Source organism: Barbus barbus (genome assembly GCF_936440315.1).
Source record: "Barbus barbus genome assembly, chromosome: 28".
Lineage (NCBI taxonomy): Eukaryota > Metazoa > Chordata > Actinopteri > Cypriniformes > Cyprinidae > Barbus > Barbus barbus.
Window position 1 is genome coordinate 26,088,342 of NC_136756.1, and position 12,430 is coordinate 26,100,771.

The window sequence follows — 12,430 nt, forward strand, 5'->3', positions numbered from 1 at the left end:
ACGCAACGAGGCACTCATACGGTGAAACCATGCAAAAACGCCAACCTTGCAAAGCGAATCTACTCGGGAAGCATGTTCTAACAATGAACCCACATTTGAGGATGCCTGTCCACAAAGTTACTCGCTTTTAGAGTTCGGACAGGTCACTTTAAATTCCCCTGAGCTGTCGTAGCCATTGGCCACACTGCCTTCCAAACTGTCTCCTCAATTTGCCTCACTCGGGTGATTTCTTTGAACACTGCCCTTCTTTCTATCCCATGAGGCTTTCAGGAGAGCTGCAGGAGTCAGTTTGTTTCCAATACGCCCATCAGTCAAAGCATTACTTTGGAGGGACTCTTATTGTCCTTTAGGAGCAAAATACATGAATTTAGAAGGAACACAAACCATTTTGACCCACACATTACATGCATGCTAGTGTGCATTACTCAATCAATTAGACATTAAATTTGCATTATATCTATATATATATATATATATATACACACACACATCTACACACACATACATGTCAAACAATGAATCGCGATTAATCGCATCCAAAATAAAAGTTTCTGTTTACATAATATATGAAGGTGTACTGTGTATATTTATCATGTATATATAAATACAAACACATGCATACAAATATTTAAGAAAAATATGTTGTTTATATATTAAATATATTTATATAAAATATAATAATATAAATATATAAATGTATATACATGTAAATATTTTCAAAATATATACTGAATGTGTGTGTATTTATATATAAATAATAAACAAACAGTACACATACATATATGATGTAAACAAAAACTTTTATTTTGGATGCGATTTGGATGCAATCGTTTGACTTGACAGCATTTATATATATATATATACAGTGCCCTCCATAAGTATTGGAACAGTAAAGTCAAAATTGCTCTGTTGGCTGTGGAGTCAAGACATTTACAAATATAATTAGAAGATGAATATGAGACAAAACTACAGAATGTCACATTTTATTATTTGCCGTTTCAACACATATGTTTTGCCAAATAAAAAGAACCGCACTTTTAGAGTTCATCCCAATCATTGATGTGAGCATAAGTACTGGGACAGTTGAACATAAGGCAGATATAAAAGATTAAAAGCTATTATTTAGTTGCAGATCTCTTGCGCACAATCACAGCAGTGAGTCTGTGAGCCATAGACATCACCAGACTCTTGCTCTCATCCTTTCAAATACTTTTCCCAGCCTTTAATGCAGCCAATTCCAATTGTTGCTTGTTTTGGGGAGTTTCTGCCTTTACTCTCCTCTCCAGCTGGTGAAATTCATGTTCAAGATGGTTTTGTACCCTTCTAAATTAATTCTGCTACTGTCATCATACATTAAGCCATCAGTAAAGTTGAAAGGGCCTGTTCCAGAGGCAGCCATGCATGCCCATGCCATGACACCACCTCCACCATGCTTTACAGATGAGGCTGTATGCTTGGGATCATTTGCAGTTCCCTTTTTTTCTCCACATTTTTACTTTCCCATCACTTAGATTAAGGTTCATCTTTGTCTCATCGGTCCATAAACACAGTTCCAAAACTCTTCTGGCTCACCTTTGTGCTTTTTTGCAAACTCTAATCTTGCCTTTCTATTTTTGGTGCCGGTCAGAGGTTTGCATCTTGCTGTGTAGCATCTGTTATTCTGTGTCAAAGTCTCCTGAGGACAGTAAATTGTCAGAGCATCACCCCAGCTTTCTGGAAGTTGTTGGTGATTTTACAGACGCGTCTTTTAGGATTCATTTTCACAGCTTTTATGATTTGTCTGTCATCAACTACTGTTGTTTTCTCAGCCGATCAGGTAGTTGTTGGTTGCTGGTGGTTTCCAAACTCTTGATTTCTCCATGCCCTTTGTTCTTACTAGAGCTCTTACTGACTTCCTCTTTTCTTTTAGCATCCAAATTGCTTGCTTTTCTCTCAAAGTCAACTCCCTCATCTTCATCCTGGTTTGTGTGTGTCATCATCGAATGCAAGATTCAGAATACAGAAGTAATGGATATAACTGATACGACACATTCCCTGCTTTTAATATCTGAAGAATTAATGCAACAGGACACAGCTGATCACTTAGAAAGACCTGTGAGGCAACTGTTCCAATACTTATGCTCACATCAGATAGAGGGATGAAACTCTAAAAGTGCTGAACTTCTTAGCTGGTAAAACATGTATGTGTTGAAACGGCTAATAATAAAATGTGACATTCTGTAGTTTTGTCTCATATTCATCTTTTAATCATATTTGTAAATATCTTGACTCCACAGCCAACAGAGCAATTTTGACTTTACTGTTCCAATACTTTTGGAGGGCACTGTGTGTGTGTGTGTATATATATATATAAATATAAATAAATGTACATAAAACAGTTGAATCACATTTTTTAAAAATTAAAAAAGTATCTATCTATCCATCCATTGTATAAAGTAATTTATTTATACACACATATATAAATCATAATTTCTATGCAAATGATGTATATTTAGTAAATTATATGTAATTATGTAATGAATTATATGTAAATTACCCACATATGTAGCAGTGAAATGTTCATATATTTCTAAATAAATGTGTGTGTGTGTGTAATATATATATATATATATAATTTACTATCTAAAAAATTAAATATTAAATATATTTCAATTAAATATTAAATATAATTAAATATATTTCAGTGCTTACACACACACAGAGATGTCTGTGTGTATGTGTAAGCACTGAAATGCTCTTATATATATATACACATTTAATTATATATTGTTATAATGGCTGTGCATTCAGGTGTGTGGCTCTCATCTGTAGAAATTCAGTGAGCTTTAGCTAATAGTGGGGTGAAAAGTAGCTTCAGACCTCCTGTGACCCAAACAGCTGAAGTTAAGTGGCAGGTTTTGAGGCACAGCTCTGTCCTTCCAGGAGTTAATGCTCTAGAGGACGTGGGAAAAGCCCTTAAAAGCCTCTAATCTTCTAAAATCTATACCGCACACATCCATCGGCTGATCCCCTAAAACAGCAGTTAGACAACAGAGCTGCATCAGTGTTTGGACTCTAGATTACGGAAAAAATACTTCTCACTTTACAAAAAGCAAACCTGCAGCCAAATAGTCACTAAAACAGTGTTCACTACTAAAGTTTAGAACAAATGAAGATTCATTGATCACAACAGTTTCATTTCTCAGAGGCTGTTAATGGAGTTCTCAGTTGTGGATAAAATAATAACACTGCCTCAAATGTTTCTCCTTAGACACAAATGATACAATTGCTGACATACAGTTAGAACTATAAAATAAACACAGCTAGCAAGCCATAGCTCAGAGATTTGTTCTTGAAATAATTTGATGCACTGTTTGAGGTCTCCTTTAAAAGTCTTGAGAAATTAACAGGGACTTTTTTCAAAAGAAATTTACATTTATTCCGACCTACATGGGAATGTTGCCACTTATCAGCTAATAAGACTGAATATATATATGCAAGTAAGGCAAGGCAAGTGATTCTGTGTCAAGTACACACCAGCCTCATTAAAAATTCATCTCGCAGCATTGATATTCGTGTATGTTACCACAGTCTAAGAGGATCTTATATGTCTATGTGAATCCGACTTATTTAGTTGGTGTCAAGTTCATCGCACCGGTTTAAAAGATTAAGATGAGCAATCAATATCAGCAAAGATGTTTTAAATCTGTTGATTGAGATTTAGTGTAAATATGAACTTTATCTCTTGATCTCCATAGTGTTGACATCATATTTACTTGATGCGAATGAAAACAAGGCTGTATTTTGTAAATTTTTAAAGTCATATTTTCAAAGTTTTGCTGGCTAAACAATCAACACCACACAAACACAAGAGTAAAACCCACTGAACAGGTTGTACGTTTGTCTCTCACAGTCTTGTTTTCATTGATGTTAAAGTTGAGCTAAAATTGAAAATTCTATCATTAATGCAACCTCAAATTATTCCAAACTATTTTTTGTTTATTGAACCCTGTTGACTTTCACTGCATGGACAGAAACAGCATAACATTTCCATACAAAATATACCTTTTTTTCTCAAACTTTCTTCATTCAACTAATTTTGCGTGGAAAAAAATTAACATTTTTTTTTTTAGGTGAACCATCACTTCACATAAACAAATAAAAAAGGAAGAGTGAGTGAATGAATGAATAAATAAAATAAATGATAGAGTGAATAAACAAAATAAGTTAGAAAGCATATTTAAATAAACAAATATAAAAAAAGTTCAGGAACAAATAATGTAGAAGGCATTTTAAATAAATATACATAAATAAAAAGGTAGAAGTCATTTATAAATAAATAAATATTAAAGGGAACAAACAAATCACCAAATAAATAAATGTAGAAGGCATAAATGAATGAATGAATGAATGGACATGCCCTCCATCCTGACTAAAGACCACGTCATGGACTTTATCACATTAAAATGCTCTAATTTATAAGTTATTGTTAAAAACAGTATCTTCCACCACCAAAGCAGAGCTCATCCATTTCTAACTGATAATCTACTTTCTGTATGAGGTTTCTTGGATCAGCACGACCTGTTTTCATACTGTCTGATTCCCTAGAGCTGTTTCACATTACCATACCTCTCTCTTTCTCTCAAGCTCACAGGAGACCAAAGGTATATTTATTATTCTTTGGAAGGTATGACAAATATTTATGTAATTTGTTTCATAACCTTTGTGGGGTTTAGGTGTTCTTTTCTTTTCAGATCACTCATAAGCCTTCATATTTCAATAACAGCGCAGCAGCAGCAGCACAGCGTGAGTCTCAGCAGAATGAATTCCAGCACTCCTTCACCGCTCCGACACCGTCCAAGCCTCCTGGGCGCAAGCATCCTTCTGACATGAGAGTGATTACAAACTCATTAAACTGAGCCCAGAGCGAGAGACGCAGACTGAGTGTTGACCCAGCTCTGTCACTGACACCCTGGCGCTGCCGCTGTGAACTCCACTGCACGTCCTTATCTACCCCAAACCTCTTGAGCGGGCAAACATTACACATCTCTAGAGGCTCCACTCGGGCTGTGGGGTTTGTTAAAGGCATAGTTCTCCCAAAAATGAAAATTTGCTGAACATTTACTCACCCTCAGGCCATCCAAGATGTAGCTGAGTTTGTTTCTTCATTGGAACCGATTTGGATAAATGTAGCATTGCATCATTGGATCCTCTGCAGTAAATGGGTGCCATCAGAGTCCAATCAGATGACAAAAACAAGACAAAAATCCACAAGTAATCTTCCAGTCCATCAATTATGTCTTGTGAAAAAGATGCATGTTAGAAAAAAACAAATTCATCATTAATATGTTTTTAACTTCAAACTATTGCCTCTGGCTCTAGTCCTCTAACCATAATATTGCTTTCTTTTCTGTGAAAATGTTGTATTTTCTGAATCAGGAGAGGAATATGCACAGATCAAGCACTGCTTGCAAGAAAACAGTTCAAAACATACACTGAAAAAAATTATAAACGCAACACTTTTGTTTTTGCCCCCAGTTTTCATGAGCTGAACTCAAAGATCTAAGACTTTTTCTATGTACACAAAAGGACTATTTATCTCAAATATTGTTCACAAATCTGTCTAAATCTGTGTTAGTGAGCACTTCTCCTTTGCCGAGATAATCCATCCACAGGTGTGGCATATCAAGATGCTGATTAGACAGCATGATTATTGCACAGGTGTGCCTTAGGCTGGCCACAATAAAACGCCACTCTAAAATGGATTTTGATGTGAGAGGACAACAGGGACGGACTTTTATACTTGAGGTAGTGTTAGTATGGATTATGGAGTCGTATCTTGACCAGACACAATGGTTTAAAGTTAAAAACACTTTAATGGTGCACTCGTTTCTTTTAAAGATGCAGCTTTTGGCTTCACAAGACATTAATTGATGGATTGGAGTTGTGTAGATTACATGTGGATTATTGGGATGTTTTTATCAGCTGTTTGGTTTCTCATTCTGACGGCACCCATTCACTGCAGAGGATCCATTGCTGAGCAAGTGATGTGATGCTACATTTCTCCAAATCTGCTCTGATGAAGCAACAAAATTACATCTTGGATGGCCTAGGGATATGTAAAGGTTGAGGAAATTTTCATTTTTGAGTGAACTATTCCTTTAAAAGTTCTTGTATGTACTAGTTTGACCTCCAGGGACTTTGGAAGCACATTTTCTAAGTGCTAAGCTACACACCTTCACTTCAGGAAACTCTTTATTATGCAAAGCAACCCACAAAGCAACCCACACTATTTCCTATAGCACATCCTGGCCCGTGTGTTGGCTAGGAAAGGGATGAGACAGGGATAGAGGCCACTTTGATTTAGACTCTGTTGAAAATATTCCCTGAGCCTCCAGTAACACAAGCTGCTCTGCTCTGAATGTCTAATTAGACAATGAGAGGTTGAGACTGCTGCAATTATACTCCACACACAAACTCTTTCTCTCCTCACCTCTGATTTCTGCTTTAAACTTTTTTTGCCTGTCTACAGCTTCTTTTTTCTGTTTCTCTTAGACATAAGTGTTAAGGCAAGCATCACTTTTCCTGTTGCTCTTAGGGTTAGGGACTTGAACAAACCATTACCCTAAGTCTTAAGTCAGAAACAGTTTGTGTAAATGCTAATGCTGAAACAGTATGAATGTATTGCTTCTGTGGAACAAAAAGGATATTCTGAAAAATGAAAGTCAAATAAAGAAAGTCATAGATGTTTGAAATGACAAGCGTGAGCATTTGCCAGTAAATGATGCCAGTATTTTTGTTTTGGGGCAAACTATCATGTTAACATGCTTAAACTTTGCTGATGTGGTGGAGATAGGTTTTTCTTCAAATGTCTGTGCCATTAATTCATTTTTAACTAATTGGCTCAGCAAAAGAAAACGGACAGTGTAAGATTTAAGTTACACCTTAACACTTTACAATAAGGTTCAACACTAGGGTTGGATATTGTTTAAATTTTAATCAATTCCGATTCTGCTTATCGATTCTGATTCTTTTCGATTCCCAGTTTCGATTCCAATGTGATTAAATAATGATATCAAACATTTATCCTGTGTCTCTTTTTTGCAAAACATTTATTGGAGCTGAATACCATGAACAAAAATCAACAGGCTACATAAAAACTGGACTCTTTAAAAGCTGTTTGTGTGCAAAATAGAACTGCATGATGAATTTAGTTTTTTTTTCTCTCTCTCTCTCTCTCTTTTTTTCCCAATGGAAGTTGTGGTTCTCTCATGATTCTGAAGAAAAAAACATAAGACAACTAAACTAAATCACATGTAATTTATGAATGAATGATTCAATGACTCACTCAAGATGTACTTGTTTCATTACTGTTTGAATCAGCGAAATTTAAATTTGACAACAAGTATCCGATTCCTGACCTTAAGTATCCGATTCTGGAATCGGAATCGATTTTCGATTCCCAAACCTGTTCAACACTCCTAGTAACAACATAGCAAAACTGACAATCACTCTGAACACTCTAGCAATGACATAAAACCCTGGCAACACACCCAGAACACTCTAGCAATGGCATAGCAACACCCTGGCAACACACCCAGAACACTCTAGCAATGGCATACCAACATCCTGGCAACACTCATGAAATGGCATAGCAACACCCTAGAAACCACCCTGAACACTCCCAGCAACAGCACAGCAACCCTGGCAACCACCCAGAAAACTCCCAGCAACAGCATAACAACTCCCTGGCAAACACCCTGAACACTCCCAGTAACAGCATAGCAACACACGGCATGAACACTCCTAGCAATGGCATAGCAACACCCTGGTAACCAGTCAGAACACTCCTAACAACAGCATAGCAATAACCTAGGAGTGACCTAGAACACTAGCAAAATCATAGCAACACCCTAAAAACCACCCTGAATAGTCCTAGCAACGGCATAGCAACACCCAGCCTGAACATTCCTAGCAATGCCATAGCAACACCCTGGTAACCACTCAGAACACTCCTAGCAACAGCATAGCAACACCCTAGAAAACTCCCAGCAACCGCATAACAACACCCTGGCAACCACCCAGAACACGTCAGCACTGTTCCTGAGAGATTTGCACAGGCAAGCATCAACTTTTTCTCCAGAGAATGGGAGGATCTAGTCTATTCTTGTCTGTTCTCCTTGTATCCTCACACGGCCTCATATAAATGCCCCATTTTTGCAAATCCACCTGTCCTTGAAACCCTCCAGCATCCTCTGCGCTAGATTAGCCAAACATACACCAAATAACCCATCCCAACACAAAACGGAGCTAAAACCAGACCTCTGCCAGACCTCACCCACGCATTTGGCCAACATAATCAGTTCACCAGCTCCACGGATCCACACACACCCTCTCATAAGGTCAGGAAGAGACAGATTAGTGTGAGCGCTCCTTTTAATTTAGGTTAGCAGAATTATACTCGGCAAGACCTTTTCACCCCTACAGCGGCGTAACCCAGTTTGCACATTCAGAGCTGCTCTCTTTCTCTCCAGTACAGCGTAATCCTCTGATTACACTTATGATCTGTAAAGAGGATAATGGGCTAAGATTTTGGCTCCTTGGCTCCTCCAGCTAAAGAGAGAGACATGATGTATTAGACGTTTAGTGATAATATTACTTTCACATGGCAGTGTTTTAGAGATCTGAGACAGAAAGAAAGACTTCAAATATTTATGTTTTAGTGAGTGTTTGTATCATAAAAGTGAGGCAGAATATCTTGGAGAAACATCAGGTCTAATTGTATGTTTCATAAATACAGTTGAGTTTTTAGTTTCAGATTTAATTTCTGAAACCCTTTAACTGGGTTATCACTGATATGAGAGTGATCCAGCAAAACAGCTTCCAGATATATTCACAAATATGTGCAAATGCTTGCAATTTTGTACAAAGAACATTCACATTCAGTTTCAATGAGGAACTTTAAACTCACAACTGGGAATTATGTTTAAAATTATATTTCCAGGAGCATATAGCAGTACTTGCAAGGCAGCCAAAGAGTAGTGGTAAAGTTTAGGTTTAGACCCACTCACTCCTAGCACTCGTTCATCACTGTTCTGAAATGTAGTATAATAAATCAAATACTGTATGATATGACAATCAATCAGTGAATTTTTTTTTAGGAAAAGTCACTTGGGTGAGTCAAAAATCACTATTATACAACATTATACTATAACCTTTGAATAAAATGGTTAAAGAGAGGCAAAAGAAGACCAATCAAAATGTATTTAACTTAATTTCTGTTTCCTGCTAGCTAAATTTCATATACATAAACCTGGCTCTAAACCTCTCTTTTGATCTAGACAAGTAAATGGAAACTATCAAAAGTTCTGTTGGTCCACAGTGAAAAAACTGCATCTCTGTATTCAACCTGTGTCCTCTTGAGGGTGAAAAAAACATAGTTATTATGCCATGGTAATTAACCATGGTTTTGCCACACTAATCATATAGTGGTTTTTGTAGTAAAGTTGTGGATGTAAAAAAAACATGGCTATAGTAAAACCATAGTTAATTTTTTGTATACTTTCTTTTGTTTTTATAATTGTACAGCCTTAATGGTTTGATGTTCTGTACTGTTTGTATAATTCTACACTCGTCTCAATATACCTAATCATGTTCTTGATTCAAATAAAGACCAGTCTCAATTTAATATGCACAAAAAATGTCAGCAGGAGACTCTGAAATAGCCAAATCTAAAATGACTTAAATAACAACTAATATTCACATCTGCAAATCAAAATAATAGTCACAAAACTACATATAGACTAGTATCCACGCACAAAAATAAATACAATAAAAAATAGATAGCGAATGACATTATCTTCAAAATAAAGTTTGAATGGCGTCTGAAATAGCTTGTAGGTCACATTATTATTAATAATCATGGCCAGGGGCGACAAAAAAAAACATTAACGCTGAAAAGTAAGTGCGGATGAAAATTGAACACGCCCAAGTCTCTGCACAGGAGCAACGGAACATTCCCACGCTTGTCCATGTCCAAAAACTGCACACATCAAGTTACACTTTTACTCTAGCATATTAACATAATAAGTAAACACAACTCCCTGTTAATTAGTCCAATAATTAACTCGCTGAGGTGCATGTGTGACCCCATTAATGCACCTGATCCTGCGCGTAAATCTGCGCGAGGACACTCACATCTCCAAACACTGCCAACCGCACTGAGATCAGTGGTCAGACTTTATACAGCACGATAAGAATGTGTTAAAAAATATATATATATTAACTAAAAAACACTTAAAGCCAGAGCACACAATATAAATGTCAATTGCATAAGTACTCAAACAACCACAAATTCAGACCTTGCTGCCGAAAAAACGCACGCAAAACAATAACATTTCTGCACACAGCGCGCGTGTAAATAACAGCACACTGTCGCGGAATTCATTCTCAAATGTGTTTGTTTTGCACTGCAGACCATGTGATGCATGCAAACAGAGCAGCTCCTCAATGCAACATCCGATCAATGCAGCTGTTCAGTCGAAGCGCCTCGCGATCACAACATCTGCATCTTTATCTGCCCGTTTTTAAATACCTGAGAGGATGCTGGAGTCATCCACGTGCGTCCCTCTGCATCATCTCACGAGCATCTCCAGAGCGTCTTTAGTCCTTCACTGAGCTGCATGACTGTCTTCTGCTCATCGATCCCAGATCATGATGATCATCGCCTGTTCTTCAACACACACACCCCAGTGTTTACACAGCCCCTCTACACCCTCCATCTGCAAGGGCTGGAGATTTGATCCTGACTTGATCTACACACAGGGACCAAACCAATCACATTTCATCCACATTTAGTGGCTTGTGTCTCGTTTAACCCGTTCAGCGCCACACTACTGGAAACACTGGAAAACAAATAGTGAATATCTATTGTTTAATGTCTATATAAATATAGATCAAATGTATACAAAAAACTATTATTCTTTATTTTATTGAATTAAACCAATATTTAAATAAAGACCATCATAAATTACAAATGAGAAAATATGTAATATTCATGTTTATCGTTTATCATAACACAATATCACAAGACATTGCCTACTATAAAATGTGCCAACATATATATATATATATATATATATATATATATATATGAAGAGTTCATTTGCAAAAACAGATATTTTTTAACATTTTTCAAAATCTTTTTTTTTTTTTCATTGTGCATTCCACTTAATTTCAATCAAACTGCAGTATTTTGATTAGGTTAAAAAATAACTAAAAAATACAGCTAACTAGCACAACAAAACAATAAAAACATGATAAAATAATAAAAAACATGATTTTTAAAAATGGCAAATAACCATATATATATATATATATATATATATATATATATATATATATATATATATATATATATATATATATATATATATCCTATATAAAATATTAAATTATATAGCCTATGTATAATATTTTATATTATAATAAATTAAGTGTAATATATATATATATATATATATATATATATATGTGTATAATAACGTTCCTACCGAAACAGAGATGTTGTCAAAAAGGCACAATGAAACTGTAAATTGTTATGCATCAGCTGTGTTATTGATTCTGAGCTTGGTGCCTGATTACTGACCCTTCTCTGGCATCTCAAGGGTTAAACCGCAGCCATAATCCATAAAGCCTTGTTGGAGATTATGAATCGGAGGATAAATCAGCTTCCCGTTCAATATCTCTGCTCGAGTTTGATTCGTTAATGGTTTTCATCCTCTACACAAGCCTGAAATCCTGCACAAAAATTCAAAAGCTGTACCTGAGACGTAATAATACAAAATAATAATTTAAAAGAATACGAAAATATAACAATGCAATTACAAAATCGAGCCACTTTTAAGGAAACAAAGTTTGTTGACAGTAACTGGTAAGGTCACTCTGTAACGGGAAGATCCATTGAAAGCACACACGCTAAAATAGGAGGATATGAATATCAGACTGTGACTGAATACGAAAGCCAGATATCAGACGGAAGGTCACTGGGGTCACTTTCCTCTCACTTCCGTCTGGAAACAAAGCAGCTCATTCACATCGATGCACAACACCATGAATGAGTCTCTCTCTCTCGCTGCTTAACCCATAGGAACTGACTGCAGGTGTCTCCAAGAGTCACAGCAAATATAGAAATATACAGTTTTGTCTTCCATTCAGTCTTTGAAGAAAGAAGCAAAGACCAAAATGATCCATTCATAAGCATCTGCTGTATCTATATGCGTTGCTAAAATGAAGAGAATGAGGCCCTCTGGTGTAATACTGTAGAAATGACAAAGAGGGGGTTTAAATAATATATGATCACCATCTTGCTACGAAACTTAAAGCCTCCTTTATATTTTCATGCATAAAGACCAATTTATACTGCGAGGCAAAAATATCAAGCATTATATTA

At 36.2% G+C, this 12,430-nt stretch overlaps 1 protein-coding gene across 1 annotated transcript in view; it reads right to left on the reverse strand.

Moving 5' to 3' along the window:
* LOC306848596 (coiled-coil domain-containing protein 120-like) overlaps positions 1–10,764 on the reverse strand; it is a 50,331-nt gene extending 39,567 nt beyond the window's left edge. Inside the window, exon 1 of the mRNA XM_079383239.1 lies at positions 10,574–10,764. The gene's annotated coding sequence lies outside the window, so the exon portion shown is untranslated. The remainder of the gene's footprint in view (positions 1–10,573) is intronic.
* Positions 10,765–12,430: the final 1,666 nt, after the last annotated feature.